This window comes from Myxine glutinosa, chromosome 10 (assembly GCF_964187855.1).
Source record: "Myxine glutinosa chromosome 10, kmMyxGlut1.1, whole genome shotgun sequence".
Classification (NCBI taxonomy): domain Eukaryota; kingdom Metazoa; phylum Chordata; class Myxini; order Myxiniformes; family Myxinidae; genus Myxine; species Myxine glutinosa.
In genome coordinates this window covers 72,139,945-72,155,151 of record NC_136270.1, presented here as the reverse complement: position 1 = coordinate 72,155,151, position 15,207 = coordinate 72,139,945, and positions in this window count along the sequence as shown.

Genomic DNA, 15,207 nt, shown 5'->3' with positions numbered 1-15,207 from the left:
ATGGTGGAGCTCTTATCATTTGGAAAGAGAAGATCCAGACCATGATATAATGGGAACCAATTACTATGAGTGAGAGAATCATCAGAGCACGTTTTCAAGAAAAGCCAGTTTTGTATTTTTTATTAATTTTCTGAATTTTGTAGAATTTGTTTTTCACTTGGAAGGTATGGGTTACGATGTGTAAATAAACGTGGAAAAAGTCTGTTTAATGCAATTCAATTACAGGCTATAAGGTAACAAAAGGTGAAAAATTTGAAAAGGGGTGTAGACTTTCTATCAGCACTGTAGTTCATTTCACACAATGAAAGGTAACAGATTCAGCACAAGAAAAGTTCAAGGTAGAGTTCCCAGATATCTTTGCCAAGTATAAACTGCCACTCATGAGCAGCAAAGAGCTTGTACAAACATGGAACTTACACTCAATGCAGTTTTGGCACAATCAACTCAATTTTGCAGTCTGTTGTGCCGCGAAGGGATGTGGTGTGTCAGTCAACAACTACAGTCCAGTTCCGAAGCACCCACTTTCACACTCTATTTAATTTCCACGTATGCCAGCAGGTTTGGAGAATCCTTTCAGAGGTCAAGGAGCCACTCCCTCAAGCCAAGATATGGAGTGTATTTGACAACCCGTATGATTGCAGATCCTATGAAAGCATCTGCAGTTAGTTTGGTGTTACTCTGAACACAGATTGGTGGAAGCAGAAAAAATATAATCAAAGCCTGGGGACTGTTTAACACTGGGATAAGAGTGGGCACGGCCCTATAAGAGACAATGGTATGGGTTATGGTCGTGGAAATATTTCATTTGCTCATAAAATGTCTCCCAGCAGATAAATTTATATTGCATTCATCGCACAGGGTTCTGAGGTCTATCAGGCATGGACTACGTTTATCCTTCGATAAATCAGAGGGATTCACCCGTCCAGGTGTCAAGCGACTGAATGACTCAACCCGGACTTACGTCTTGGCAATCCAAAATGCACAGTTTCTGACACGTAGATGCATCTTGGGTATCAGCACCACATTTCACGCACAGGAGCAGTTCTTGGTCTTGGTTAAAGATGCTATATAGTGTTACAGACGCGGTTTTGGATGTTAGTTTACCGAGCGGTTTGGTATGACCGCGTCTGCACAGTTTACCCGATTATACTCGAACGTTGGCCGAGTCGCGCTACGCTAAATCAATTAAGGAAAGGACACAACGGCTGGGTTAGATGACACGACACCAGGGGTACAGTTCTCAAGACCTCCGGAGGAGGTTATAATATTTGTATGCGGAACGTTTAGATTACAAGGACAAGAGGGACAGCATAGGAAGGTGGGCACTTAAACACACTTATCTTATTCCCGACAGACCACAGATAAACGGGACAAGGCTGACTCACACAGGGATTGATGGCAAGGAAGGGCAGGTAGCCGATGGACAGCACAAGGTGCACCTTGGCTCAGGGACAGGATCCCCACGGTCCGGTCCAGATATGCGGGGAGGTATCGTCGCGCTGGAGGTGGCGTCTCTTTCTCTTCAAGCTGGGGGCGCATCTCTCACGTCACCTCCGGTAAGTGGCTGCGTATATCCAGCGGGGAGTGACACGCCCTCGGCTCGTTAGCTCCGCCCCAGATGGAATCGGCCCGCCGCTTCTTATTGGGTGCGGGGGGGTTACCGGGCTCCGCCCTTGACGAGGAGCTGACAGTCAGCCCCTTCGTAGTAACCCCGTCGGAGCACATGGGCAATGGCGGCTAACCAAGCCGGAGTGAGGACGCACACTCCCCGCGCGCTGTTGTTGTAGTTGTTGTTGTTGTTGTAGTTTCATGAGGAAGATGGGAGGAGGTATGGGGAGGTCCTAAACTCACTACTGGTGCCATACAACCACATTCTGGTGCAACGAAGAGTCAGAATTAATGGAAACGAGTCCTTAACTGACATAGACTAAGAATAACTAGCATGATGTCCTATAGTTGTCTACGTGAGATGCGGTGAGCCTGGGCACGACATTTAATGGGGGAAAAAGGGGAAGGTCGGTTCTACAGAGTGTTGTTTACAGACAATGGGACTAGGGAATGGGGGATTGGGGATAGTTGGGGAGTATTGGGGAAATAGGGGAATATTTACAAGCGGATATGGATGGAGGCCAAATCCCATATCCGCAACATTGCTCCCTTCTCTACCCTCGGGGCGTCCCGACCCGATAAATTTTTACCTACTTTTGTGTGGCACTCAGATGTAGTTCCCTCTACTATTAACTCTACCCTGAGTGCGACTGTTTTACAGATGTTCACAAATGAGTAAATATGTCCCCCTGCGACGTTGCACCCTTCTCCTCACAGAAACACACCCACAGGATAACCGAATCGCGGAAAGAATTCTCAAACTAAACATACAGCCGGTAGGGAGCATTATTTACACAAGACTACGCTGATATTTACACTACGATCCAGGACCTGTTTTTGGAGGAACACATGCAGATGTTATGCATAGAGAGAGCACGCATGCCAGCATCGATACACCAACCCACGAGTGCTCTGTGGCCTTACGGCCTTTAATAATGTGCAGAGCACCCCATCCAAGCACCAAAAGCACCACCCCATAACACAGTCAGCACCATCCGGTGCACCAATAAAGTGTTCGATAGTCACCGGTGGTGTCGCAGCCGGCCGATGTTCTGCCGCTGGTCTTGCCTTCATGTGGTGCACTTGGCCTTCTGGCTTCTTTCAAAAATAAAGAAAGGCGCCAACCGCGTCCATTTCTTTATTGTGGCCATCAGGGGGCCAACTATTAGTGGTTCACCTGTATGGCATAGGTGCCACGTTGACCCATAGGTCCATCATGTGTGGTGCTTGCCCGCAAAAGAACTGCGGTCCATTGTGGGTGGCCACAAAAATTGCGGTCCATATGGTGTATCGATCCCGGCAGCAAGCAGCGAAAGTGCAGGCCCACAACTGCGGAGCCAGCACCTCTCTCTCCTCTCTCTCTGCCCCAAAGCCAGATCCTCGGAGGTGGGAGACAAAAGAAGCAGACAAGTGAGTAAGGTGGTAAGGGCGCAAAAGTGCACGCAATACAAGGTAATGCACACTAGGGGCACATGGGAACCAGGTGAGACAGGTACGTTCCTACCGTACGCCCCCCCCCCCCCACCAGGTAACCTACATTGCCCCTCCCTTACCCCTTACTGTATCCACAAAACACAACACTACCCATAAACATCTACTTTACAAATCAACAAACGTCCCTACTGTCTTCCCCGTTCCTCCCATAAACCAAATTCGTCTTCTCTCCCTCCTAACCAATCAAATTTGCCATTTTCAACTTTCATCAAAATTTGCCATCTCCAACTCAACATCATAATTTGTCATCACCAATTCATCATCAGTCCCTCCTAAGGAGGGAGAGATGGAATCACCCCAATGTCTCCTCCACGTCGTGATGCGTCTCACCAATCCACACAGCAATTCTCATTTCCTGCACAGAGAACAAAGAAAACACAGGTGTGGAGTCATCATCATCACCACAGGTAAGTGGCTGCGTATGGTGCGACAGGTTCATCAATCCTAACTATTTCCTAAATGACTTTAACAACTTTACATTACCCGGGGTCTTTCTCCTGCCAAGCCATTGGCCCTCTTACACTATGGGTTCTAAAAACCAATTCCCATTGACCCAAACTGTGGTGCTTTTCAATTTGGGGTCTCACTCCCCCGATTCATCTCCCAGTGCCCTCGCACAATTTCTGGGCTGTGGCGTGTACCTCTCCCAGCGGGTCTACCCACCTGCACACCTCCACCACTGCAGTTGCCTCCGAGCTTACCTGCTCCTCACCCTAACCTAACTACCTGGGGAAGGCCCTCTGGCGCTCTCCCCACTCGGTGCCCTCTCTGGCACTGGGCTACCCGGGTCCGTCCTCCGGATCCTCGGGCCCCATCCACAACTCTACCGGCTCCCAGAGCCCACCTGCGGCCTGACCTGGCCGACATCCTCACAGTGGTGGAGTGCCCAAACCAACTACACACACTAACAGGCTACACGCCCAGCCATTTCCACAACACTAATGCACCCATCCACAATACCATTCTGCAACCGCACCACAAATGCCAATATCCAACCACAATTTACCTATACCCTCTACCTAACACTTACACTACCCGCCCCGGGTACTCGTGAAAGGGGTCCACTCTTCCCCCATCCACACCTTCGCACCATGCACACCACTCCGTACCACTTACTCCAACTCTCTCCACACCACTCATTCTCTGCTCCATATATTCCACACACCTGTGCTCTCACACCTGGTGCCACCTGCACCCTTCTCTCCCCAAGCGCATTCGCGCTGATCCACAACACTCACTACTCATACACTGCTCCACACACCTGTCCAGTTGCACACCTGTGCAATCACACCTGTTCAATCCTCAACCACACGGCATCATCTCATCTAACTACTCCCCTCTGAAACTTGCGCTTCCCAGTCGTCCCTTTAAACTATTGCGCTCCCACGTCATTATCATCCACTCTAATCTACCTGCGTCCCCACTACAGGTATCAGTCACTAACTAAACCTTAACGTTACCTAATGTCATCTTCTAGGGCCCTATCAATATCCTAACCCACCCGGGCTAGTTTTCACTGCCATACACCCCATAAGCTATAGCGCATTTGCCCCACACTAGGGCATGCCCGTACTATATATATATCTAAAAGTATATCCCCCCCCTCTATTTACATGCAATGGTTTGGTCCAAAGCGAACGGCTTGCGAGTACGGTGACAATCCCCCCCCTCTATTTACATGAAATGGTTTGGTCCAAAGCGAACGGCTTGCGAGTACGGTGACAATCCCCCCCCTCTATTTACATGAAATGGTTTGGTCCAAAGCGAACGGCTTGCGAGTACGGTGACAATCCCCCCCCTCTATTTACATGAAATGGTTTGGTCCAAAGCTAACGGCTTGGCGCTTGCGGAGTTTGGTAAAGAAATCGCCATCGCGTGCACAAATGCGCAGGAAAGCGAATGAATCGCAAATTAGTTTTAATTAGTTTTAAAACATAGTTTAACGCCCGAGCGAGTTTAACGCAATCGCAAATCGGATCGCAAAGCGAAAGAATCGCAAATTAGTTTTAATTAGTTTTAGAACATAGTTTAACGCCAACATAGCGCCAACATAGTTTGCCGACGGGAAATAAATGAATATGCTCTCAAATGTGCCATCCGAGGCAGAGTCTGTTCGCCACGTTCGGCACACGTGATAGCTCGCTGCTCTCTGATTGGTTGAATCGTTTTTTGGACATAGCTCGGTAACTACTTCTGCGATTAATTTAAAACCTTGAAAAGGCACATCCTCGGGTCCCCAGCAATATACCTGGCAAGTTTCAAGTATATCGGACCGGTAGTTGTCGAGAAACAGCGGTCACAGACAAACATACAAACATACAAACAAACATACACACAGAGATTAGTGGAATTATAGATAGATATCATGGGAAGGGTGGCAGGGATGCCACCCTTACCCACCGTCATACGGCGCGAGTGGGACCTTGTGGGACCACCTCGTGTGTGAGTCGTTGCCCGCCTGCCGGACCCCGTGCGTCGCCCCTTGCGGGGTCAGGGCGGGGCCGAACCGGCCGGGCCCCCACAGTACATTACCCCCAAGGGGCTCTCGTGCCTCCCCGGTCCCTCCAACAACTACCCCTGTTGGTGTCGATGCATGGGTCACACCTCCGCAACCCGCTACCCATTCCATACCACCACAACCTTGCTCACCCACACCTCGCACCTCTCGTTCCATACCCTCCGGACCAACCATACACCTCACTCTTGGCCTCTCACGAACATCCGGGTCTATCTCGATCCCCAAGCTTATTAAATCACCTGGCGCATCATACGCACGACCATATTGGTCACTACTTACACCGGGTCCTCTTTCTCTTCGCTTCTCCTCCATCACCTGCGAATCCCTCATCCGGTTAATGAGCACATCATCACGATCCGAACACAGACTTTGGACCAATTCTTTTACCTCCTCTTTTATCTCTTTCTTTTCCTCTCTCCGTCGCTTCTTAATTTCGCTCACCCCTTCTTCCACTTCTTCTCATTTCTGTTTCACCTCCTTCATCTCCTCGTGCGCCCCTTTAAGTTCTTCCTCTAACTCCACTTTATTTTTTTCTATGTGCTCCCGCACCTCCCGCTCTTTAACCTCCATCACCTCTACCACTTTGTTCATTTTCCTCGTCAGGTCCTCATGTACCGTCTGACACTCTTTTTTAATTACCCCTACGTCCTTTTTCATCTCCTTCTGTGTCGATTTTAAACCCTCTATTACCGCTGTGTTCTTCTTTACCTGGTCCCCCAACTCCTTTTGTCCCACTGTCAGTTGTTCTACTCCCAGCGTCAACTCCTCGAAACCACCTTGCAATTTTACAGTCCCCTTTCTCACCTCCTTCTCCATGTGCTCCTTACAGTGCCTCACCTCCTCACGCACTCCTCCGACCTCCTCACTCACACCTCTTCTGATCTCCTCTCCCATCACTTGCATCTCCTGCCCAGATGCCACCCTCATCTGCTCCATTTCCTCCCTGTGAGCATCCAGTTTGGTTTCTACCCCCATTCTGACCCCCTCTATCTGCTGCCCCATTTGGTTAACTTCCCTTTCCGCTTGGTCCCTCATGTCCCTCAATTTGCCTTCCATCCTGTTTTCTAACCCCTCTAACCCATTTTTCACTCCCTCTATCTGATTCTCCTGGGCAGCCATTCTCTTTTCTACCCCCATTAACCCATTTTTCACCTCTTTTATCCCGTTGTCTAACCCCTCAAATTTGTCGTCTAACTTCCCAAATTTCTTGTCTAATCCCTTAAAATTATTGTCTAACCCCTCACCGGTACCCCTCGCTTCGTCCCTCATTACCCCCATTTGGCCCTCCAATCGCTCACCCTGAGCATCCATCCACTTCCCCATTACCCCCATTTGGTTTCCCATTACCCCCATTTGGTCCCTCATTGCCCCCATACTGTTTTTCATTTCTTCATTATTCTTGTCCATAAGGGCCTTCATTTGCATAAGAAAAAGGTTCAAATCTACCAGCGGCGCTACTACGGTCGCGGGCGTGGGCGCCGTGGCCATGTGCGAGGCGCCATTTCGCGCGCCCGTAACCTCGTGCTCGACGACGCTATTTTGCGAACCTGCCACCCTCACTGCTTCGCTCCCCTCATGTCCCTCATTTTGGTCCTGGATCGACCCTGCCTCACTCTCTTCTACCGGAACCCAGCCGTCTTGGTCTGCCATAGCGCGACTTTCAAAATTCGGGTTTTTTTTTTTTTTTTTTTTGTAAAACACAATCAAATTTCGCCGTTATAATTTCGAGCGCGTGAAACGCGCTCCGGATCGAATCCCACTTCCCGACACCAAATGTTACTCTAATAGTACAATTTGTGTTCCAAAATTTGGACCTAACAAATTTAGTCCCAGGTCCGAATCCAACTCCTCGACACCAAATGTTACAGACGCGGTTTTGGATGTTAGTTTACCGAGCGGTTTGGTATGACCGCGTCTGCACAGTTTACCCGATTATACTCGAACGTTGGCCGAGTCGCGCTACGCTAAATCAATTAAGGAAAGGACACAACGGCTGGGTTAGATGACACGACACCAGGGGTACAGTTCTCAAGACCTCCGGAGGAGGTTATAATATTTGTATGCGGAACGTTTAGATTACAAGGACAAGAGGGACAGCATAGGAAGGTGGGCACTTAAACACACTTATCTTATTCCCGACAGACCACAGATAAACGGGACAAGGCTGACTCACACAGGGATTGATGGCAAGGAAGGGCAGGTAGTCGATGGACAGCACAAGGTGCACCTTGGCTCAGGGACAGGATCCCCACGGTCCGGTCCAGATATGCGGGGAGGTATCGTCACGCTGGAGGTGGCGTCTCTTTCTCTTCAAGCTGGGGGCGCATCTCTCACGTCACCTCCGGTAAGTGGCTGCGTATATCCAGCGGGGAGTGACACGCCCTCGGCTCGTTAGCTCCGCCCCAGATGGAATCGGCCCGCCGCTTCTTATTGGGTGCGGGGGGGTTACCGGGCTCCGCCCTTGACGAGGAGCTGACAGTCAGCCCCTTCGTGGTAACCCCGTCGGAGCACATGGGCAATGGCGGCTAACCAAGCCGGAGTGAGGACGCACACTCCCCGCGCGCTGTTGTTGTAGTTGTTGTTGTTGTTGTAGTTTCATGAGGAAGATGGGAGGAGGTATGGGGAGGTCCTAAACTCACTACTGGTGCCATACAACCACATTCTGGTGCAACGAAGAGTCAGAATTAATGGAAACGAGACCTTAACTGACATAGACTAAGAATAACTAGCAAGATGTCCTATAGTTGTCTACGTGAGATGCGGTGAACCTGGGCACGACATTTAATGGGGGAAAAAGGGGAAGGTCGGTTCTACAGAGTGTTGTTTACAGACAATGGGACTAGGGAATGGGGGATTGGGGATAGTTGGGGAGTATTGGGGAAATAGGGGAATATTTACAAGCGGATATGGATGGAGGCCAAATCCCATATCCGCAACAATAGCATCTACTGTCCAACTCCCATCGGTGATTGAACGCTACCAAAACGCCCTGTGTTATACACGGAACAAGTTAGAGAACGTCTTTTCTCATGGGTTCTACATGGCGCCTTCTGACATACAGCTCTACATCCTGGAATAGCGCTCAATGGTTCCAATAACAAGATTGTTATTGCCACTGAAAACCTAAAATCAGTTGTGAACACTGATGTAAACGCAGCATCGATACCCCTACCTGTAGTAACTGGAGAAAAAAGCGATGTGGTACCGACACCACCTGTCGTCCCGACTGCACAAATGCCAACTCTCACCCCAGCCCAAAAAATCACAGCTGCTTCTCATGAAGATAAAAAGACAGCGCTCATTGTTGGTGGAGTTGCCGTGAGCCTCTTACCTCTATGTTTTAGGACATAACTAGTCGTGGGCGGCAATGTACACGGCCCGCCAATGGTAGCAACAAGTGCATACAACTTTTCTGAAAGACAGCCATTTTGGGCAAGAAGCTGAGGAGTCAGGACACAATACTCTCGATTATTCCTGGTAGGGCGGCTGCATCCTTCCCAGGAAGCTTTGCTAAGGCCCAACCCAAGGATTGCAAGTGATTTTCTTCCACTTCTTCATAACCTCCTTCTCTGATGGCGATGATGGAGGTACAGGTGTTGATGTTCCCTCACCATCACCACCTGTGAGTGTGAGCAGCAGGGTTGAGATGATAAATCCAAGTGCAGTCAGGATGCTCGCGATTGTTACACCCTGCTCCCTCCCTGGAGTTCACGGAGGTTCAGCAACGTTTTGGGCCTGCAGCAGCTGCAGTAGTACAGACTGAAAGAGCATCCATGCATGTCGCTCTTGAAACAAAAGCTTTATCTGCACTCTGGTACCCCCACAGCCATGACAAAGTATTGACTCCAACACCAGCCAACTATAACAACGTTGCAATGCTTGAGAACGCAGAATGCGACAAAACTGCGCCTCACTATAACAACTATAAAGGGTGGCTATAGCTTCAAAATAAAGTTTTTGTGCTGGGGGCCATGATGGGGTGAACGACGGGTGCCAGCGGGTAAGAAAAAACTCAACAGTCCCCCTGATCCTGTTGCTCGCTAAATGGTTAAGGTGGATGGATTGAGATCTTAGGGTTCTGAGTTTGAGCCCCTTTTACGGCGCCTTCACTTCCGCCTTTGTTGTTATTATATTCTTGTAGGATTTTTAGTTTCAGATATTATTGTTGTTAAGATTTTGTGTGAAATGGAGATGACTTTAGTAAAAGATTAAAATAAATGTTTGTGAAGGAAAAAGAAAAACACGGCAAAGAAACAGGAAGTGGAGAGAGGAGGAGATCTGCGGGTAGAGGAGGAGACAGCTGTGAATCGTATTGAGGCTGCAAGCGGACGTTATTGATATTGGTCGCGAATTCGTTGAGGCTTCCCAGGAAAGGGATTGCCCGCGACATCATCACATATTGCGATTGTAATTAAACCTGCGTCTCAGGTTTTATCACCAAGTGTGAGCTATTGTTGGAGGGAAAGCAAGCGCCTCCATTACAGGCCGATACGCCATTTTGTCCTCAAAGAGGCTGTCCACTTGGTTCATCTTGTTTTGTCATTGGGATTCCCATATCGACATCACCGTGTGGAGCGCTGTTGGTTTCCATATCGGCTCAATTCCCATGTCGACCGCTCACCTCGTAACTCCTCGTCCACCGCCGTGCCGATACCTGCCTGTTGATTTGCCATTCTGCATGACTTTGACCTTAAACCAGCATGGGGATCCGTGCACAGACTTTGGGGAATGTTACATTCCACGCCCGTCTGGCGTATCGTGAGTTTATTGCTTTGAGAGCATTGGGGAATGATGGTACCATCATGTGTATTGTTCAATTGATGCAAGTGATATTTTCATGGTACTGAAGGAGCTGTGGCTCCCACGTCGATCGAAAGAATGGACGCGACAAAAAGCTTGAATTCATCTGAGCTGCTTTATTCGAATCAAACACTCAGGCACTCTGGGAAAAACGTTTTACGGTCAGCAATATATATCTATTCCGCCAGGGGGTTTGCCCAGGCCTGGCGCCAGGGGGCGTGGCCCCGCGTCCCGGCTGCGGCCTGGCAAGTTGAGGGCGAGCCTGCCCGGGCGTCCCGACCGAGGCCTGGCAAGTCGAGCGCGGGCCTGCCCGGGCGTCCTGGACGAGCCCGGCCTGGTGATCGCTCCGCGTCCTTGATAGGTGCAAAGCGATTGTGTAACCCCAGCGGCAGCCGCTACACACGTCCCCCCAGAATCGACTTGCACCGGCAGGGTCAACTTGAGGGGGGTCCTGATGACCCGGCCGAAGCGACCCCTGGCGGGTCGTGGGAGGGGGTCCGGTGAGGTGGTGGGCGGTCGAGTGGGGGGCACCGTGGACGGGGGGCGGCCTCGCCGCGGCGGGAGGGCCACCCGTGGTGGGTGGTCGACGTCCACGTGCGCCGGCTTGAGGCGGTCCACTGCAATCCGGTCCGACCTGCCGCCGATGTCGATGACGAACGACTTGTCGTCCCGTCGCAGCACCCGGAAGGGCCCGTCGTACGGCGGCTGCAGTGGCCGCCGATGTGCGTCGTGACGCACAAAAACATACTCCGCGGTGCGGAGTGCTGGGGGGACGTAGGACTGGGGGTCACCGTGGTGGGATGTCGGCACGGGGGCAAACCGTCGGGCGGCCTCCTGGAGGTCCGAGCGCTGGCGAGCTGCGGACCAGGGACTGGTAGCGTCGGGCACGAATTCGCCCGGGACGCGTAGCACCTGGCCATAGACCAGCTCGGCGGTGGATGCCTGGAGGTCCTCCTTGGGGGCCGTGCGAAGGCCCAAAAGGACCCACGGCAGCCGGTCGGCCCAACCGCCGTCTTGAAGGCCGGCCATGAGCGCGGCCTTCATGGAGCGGTGGAATCGCTCGCACAACCCGTTTGCTTGGGGGTGGTAGGCCGTAGTACGGTGGAGCTTGACCCCCAGGTTGCGGGCGACCGCGCCCCACAGCTCGGAGGTGAACTGTGGTCCGCGGTCTGACGAGATGTCCGCCGGTGCGCCGAAGCGGGCGACCCAGGTGGCGATGAAGGCCTGCGCCACGTCGGCGGTGGTGGTGGAGACGAGGGGAACGGCCTCCGGCCACCTGGTGGTCCTGTCCACCATGGTGAGCAGGTGTGTGAACCCTCGTGATGGGGGAAGGGGGCCCACCAGATCCACGTTGACGTGGTCGAAACGTCGTTCGGGCACGGTGAAAGGTGCCAGCGGGGCCTGGGTGTGTCGGTGGACCTTGGCCCGTTGGCAGGCGGTGCAGGCGCTGGTCCAATCGCGGACGTCCCGACGAAGGCCGTGCCAGACGAAACACGCCGACACCAGCTTCTGGGAAGCTTTCCGGCCCGGGTGGGAAAGGCCGTGGAGGGAGGCGAAGATGCGGCGTTGCCAGGTGACGGGCACGATGGGGCGAGGCCGGCCTTGGGAGACGTCGCAGAGCAGGACAGTGTCCGCGCAGGGGATGTCGGCCAGGCGGAGGCCCGTGTCCGCCGCCCGGAGGGCTTGCACCGTGGTGTCGGTGGTTTGGTCCGCCGCCATAAGCGCAAAATCCACGCCCAGGTGGACCGCGTTCGCGCTGGCCCGGGAAAGACAGTCGGCCACGGCGTTGTTTTTGCCGGCGACGTGCCGGATGTCCGTGGTAAACTCCGACACGGCGGAGAGGTGGCGCTGTTGGCGGGCCGACCATGGCTCCGTGACCTTGGCCATGGCGTAAACCAACGGCTTGTGGTCGACGAGCGCCGTGAAAGGTCGGCCCTCCAGGAGGTGGCGGAAATGGCGGACGGCCAGGTGTAGACCGAGGAGCTCCCGGTCAAACGTGCTGTATTTGAGCTCGTTCGGCCGGAGCTGCCGGCTGAAAAAAGCGAGTGGCTGCCAAACCCCGTTCACCCATTGCTCATGTACGGCGCCCACCGCGTAGTCGGAGGCATCCGTGGTGAGGGCGATGGGAGCGTTGAGCACCGGGTGAGCGAGCAGTGTTGCGTCGGCGAGGGCCCGCTTTGAGCTTTGGAAGGCCGCATCCATTGCTGCGGACCAGGCGATGTCGTGCTTGGCCGGCTTGCCCCGGAGGGCTTCGTAGAGGGGCCGCATGAGTTGAGCAGCGCGGGGCACGAAGCGGTGATAAAAATTCACCATTCCCAGGAATTCCTGCAGGGCCTTTATGGTGCGGGGACGCGGGAAAGTGGTGATGGCCTCGACCTTGGTTGGCAGCGGCACAGCCCCGTTCTTGGTGATGTGGTGGCCCAAAAAATCAACGGCCGTCGTGCCGAAGTGGCATTTGGCCGGGTTGACGATGAGGCCGTGCTCGCTGAGGCGCCCGAACAGTGTTCGGAGGTGGAGGAGGTGCTCGGCCCGGGACGTGCTGGCGACGAGGATGTCGTCCAGGTAAACGAAAAGGAACGGCAGGTCACGCAGCACGCCGTCCATCAAGCGCTGGAACGCCTGAGCCGCGTTCTTGAGACCAAACGGCATCCGCAAGAACTCGAATAAGCCGAACGGCGTGATGACTGCCGTTTTAGGGACGTCGGCCGCCCTGACAGGTACCTGGTGATATCCCCGTATGAGATCAATTTTCGAAAAAATGACCCGTCCCGCCAGACGGGCGGAGAAGTCTTGGATATGCGGGATCGGGTACCTGTCGGGTGTTGTAGCGTCATTAAGACGGCGGTAGTCGCCACACGGGCGCCATCCACCCCCCGGCTTTGGCACGATGTGCAGTGGCGAGGCCCACGCGCTATCGGAGCGCCGCACGATGCCGAGGTGCTCCAACGCGTCGAATTCGGCCTTCGCAACGGCAAGCTTGGCTGGGTCGAGGCGGCGGGCCCTGGCGTAGACCGGCGGGCCCGTGGTTGGTATGTGGTGCTCGATCCCATGCCGTACTGCGACGGCCGAAAACGTCGGCCGCGTGAGGGCCGGGAACTCCACGAGCAGGCGAGCAAACTCGTTCGCCGCCGGGACGGTGCATGCCAGCTCGGTCGGCGCGGAGCTGCTCAATGTGCATACCAGGGAGCTGAAGGTTTCAGCGTTGATTAAACGACGCCGTTGGACGTCCACCAGCAGTCCGTGTGCGCAGAGGAAGTCAGCGCCTAGCAGAGCCATGGGCACGTTGGCGGTTACAAACGTCCAAGCAAAGCGTTGGCCGCCGAAGCAGAGGGTGACGTTGCGCGGGCCGAAGGTGCGGATAGTCGATCCGTTGGCCGCAACCAAGGAGGGGCCGCAAACCGCGGATTGCCTGTCCTGGTCAGAGGCGGGCATGACGCTCACTTGGGCGCCGGTGTCGCACAGGAAGCGCCGTCCGGACGCTTTATCCGTGATGAACAGTAAGTTGCCCGTGTGACTGTGGCCGGCGCTCATGGCAGGTAATGAACGCCGGCCTGGCCGTTTCCCGACCCGCCGAAGGTGCACGGGGGTCGGCATGTCCGGGCCTTCTGTCCGAACCTGGCATGATAGGAACACCACGCTTGGTCGGGTGGAGGCTTCGGACGTCGTGCTGGACGTGGTCGGCTCGGTATAGCGGCCGCCAATTGCGTCGGCAGTTCGGCCGTCGAACGCGCCGGGTGCTCGGGCGCCATGGATGGTGCATCAGGCGGCGGCGGGTCCCATGTCGCCGCTGCGATGCGCTGTCCCGCGGCGGAGATTTTGTCGGCTTCTCTGGCAAGGGCCCGGGGATCTGTGATCGTCGTGCTTGCCAGGGCGAGGCGTACCGGGTTAGGCAGCTGACGGAGGAACAGCTCCCGGAACAGGAATGCCGGAGAGTGCTCGCCGAGCAGCGAAAGCATGTAGTCCATTCGCTCGGAAGGGCGCGTGTCGCCGAGCTCAGGCAAATCGAGCAGGCGCCGTGCGCGTTCCGCCGCTGGGAGGGCGAAAGCATCGAGGAGAAGCGTCTTAATCGCGCCGTATTTGTCAGCGGCTGGCGGGCTCTCGAGGAGGCTCAGGGCGCGGGCTGCGGTGGCCGACCCGAGCGCAGCGACCACGTGGTGGAAGCGGGTGTCGTCCGCCGTGATGCCCCGCAGGGCGAACAGGGACTCCGCTTGTGCGAACCAAACCGCCGCGTGAGCCTCCCAGAAGGTAGGCAGTTTAAGGGCGACTGCCGTGTCCATGTCGGTAGGTCACCAATGAAGGAGCTGTGGCTCCCACGTCGATCGAAAGAATGGACGCGACAAAAAGCTTGAATTCATCTGAGCTGCTTTATTCGAATCAAACACTCAGGCACTCTGGGAAAAACGTTTTACGGTCAGCAATATATATCTATTCCGCCAGGGGGTTTGCCCAGGCCTGGCGCCAGGGGGCGTGGCCCCGCGTCCCGGCTGCGGCCTGGCAAGTTGAGGGCGAGCCTGCCCGGGCGTCCCGACCGAGGCCTGGCAAGTCGAGCGCGGGCCTGCCCGGGCGTCCTGGACGAGCCCGGCCTGGTGATCGCTCCGCGTCCTTGATAGGTGCAAAGCGATTGTGTAACCCCAGCGGCAGCCGCTACAGTACTTTCTTTCATAGTGTTATTATTGTGTATGTGAGAGTGATTAAAACAATTACTTGTTTTGTTCTTCACAATTGCATTGGTGTGGTATTACCATGGTTTATTAGAACACTCAAAATAACAAATCTTTCTGTCGCAT